Below are 1,963 nucleotides of genomic sequence, written 5' to 3' on the forward strand. Positions count from 1 at the left end.
AATAATATATACATATCAGAAAGTAAAAGAATGCCATCTTAATCTGCCCAAAATTACAGAATCTAACTAATTACTTGATTGATTTTCAGTTGGGATTTTTGATTAGGAGTTTTCATTTGCTTTTGTTTTTCCCCTCCAGCTTAACTGAGCCTAGTATTAAACTGAGCTCCATTTTTAAGTTGAATATAACTAGTTTTAACAACACAACATTTTAAATTCTGCCTTTCCCTTAAGGTTTAGTATTTCTTAAAGTCTGGCGAGGCCCACGGACGTGCACATGGCAGATCTCTTCTGTTCGTGCATGCGCTTCATTGTGCCACCGACTTCACTTACAAAGTCTAAGTTCAAATATGAAATTACTGAGAGCTTCAGGACAGCAACCACAAAGCCTCCGGCCAAATGAGATGCTGGCGACTGTACAGGGCTCATACCCATGAAGCCCTCCTGTCCATGGATTTTAGAAACCGATTTTTTTTTTTTAATGGTGAAAGTGAAATTGCAATCTACTCATAAAACATGACATGCATCAAAGCTTTTCCTTGACCTGAGAAATATGTTTCTCCTCATTAAAAAGCTTTACCTCTCACTTCTAATGATCGCTTCTTAAGATCATCCTCCAAAAATGTGGAGTCGTCCTGTTTCAGCAAATTGAAAATGCAACCTCTGATGCAATGAGTTCATTCAGCCCCCGCGCTTCCTGTGAGAGGATTAATCAGATGTGTGAGGGTGAGAGTGCACCGGTAAATTAGTTTCAGGGTTCTCACCTCGCTGCATTATAAACGGATTTGAAAGCTGGAGGGAAAACAGTCACCTGGCCCGGACTAAAAGCTGTGTCAGACAGATGAGTACCTTTGAGACAGGGCAGATACTCAACGCTGTGAAGGTTGTGGAATCCATGAGGTTGATGTCTGGGACACTCTCTGACACTCATGATGACCACTAAGACGCTCCATTGCCACCCTTGCCTCCTTCTGCAGAGACCTATGTCCTAGGGCAGTGATGGTGAACCTATGACATGCGTGTCAAAGGTGACACGCGAACTCATTTTTTGGTTGATTTTTCTTTGTTAAATGGCATTTAAATATATAAAATAAATATCAAAAATATAACTCTTTGTTTTACTATGGTTGCAAAGATCAAAATATTTCTATATGTGACACGGCACCAGAGTTAAGTTAGGGTTTTTCAAAATGCTGACACGCCGAGCTCAAAAGGTTCGCCATCACTGTCCTAGGGCAACGTCATGATATGCCCAGAGCACCAGGAAAACAAGGGCCAGAGAAGAGGACAGAGAAATAGGACTTCGGGTTCAGCCTTATAAACCCTTTTTGGTTTTTTTAAAATGTATTATTATGGATTTCAGAGAAGAAGGGAGAGGGAGAGAGAGATAGAAACATCAATGATGAGATGGCTTCCCACACGTCCCCTACTGGGGATCAAGCCTGCAACTCGGGCATGTGCCCTGACCGGGAATTGAACTGTGATCTCCTGGTTCATGGGTCGATGCTCAACCACTGAGCCACACCGGGCCAGGCAAGCCTTGTACACTCTTACACAGCCCTGAACCTTCCCTTCACAGTGGCTGCTTTCATGTAGAGGATCCTTTCTGGCCTTCGTCGTCGTTGTGTAAGCTCTGGGAGCCACAGCAGTGGCTTCGTGTGCTGCTCTTGTTGCCAGGAAGGTTATTGTCGGTTAGCACTAAGACTCCATTGGCCACTGCCCAGTGTGCTTCACTCCGCCTGCCCCACCTGCCCACCCTGAAGGCTGCCATGGTTCTGTAGTGCAGAAGCGAGATGGGGAGAAGTCCTGACCTCAGGGCCCCTCTTCATGGAGATGTCATGATTATCACAGGGGAAGGAGACCTTTCCGGTGTTCTGTTTTAAGGGTTGGCTTCAGCTTCAGCAAAAAAAAGCAGTTGCCTTGTTTCTGTGTGGTTGTAAATCTGTGTCTGAGGGCTTGTTGG

The 1,963-nt window shown here is 44.5% G+C and overlaps 1 protein-coding gene across 1 annotated transcript in view; it reads left to right on the plus strand.

Annotated features, from left to right (window-relative positions):
- ADAMTS12 (ADAM metallopeptidase with thrombospondin type 1 motif, 12) overlaps positions 1-1,963 on the plus strand; it is a 187,670-nt gene that overhangs the window by 127,592 nt on the left and 58,115 nt on the right. The window lies entirely within an intron of this gene.

Source organism: Myotis brandtii, unplaced genomic scaffold (genome assembly GCF_000412655.1).
Source record: "Myotis brandtii unplaced genomic scaffold, ASM41265v1 scaffold384, whole genome shotgun sequence".
Lineage (NCBI taxonomy): Eukaryota > Metazoa > Chordata > Mammalia > Chiroptera > Vespertilionidae > Myotis > Myotis brandtii.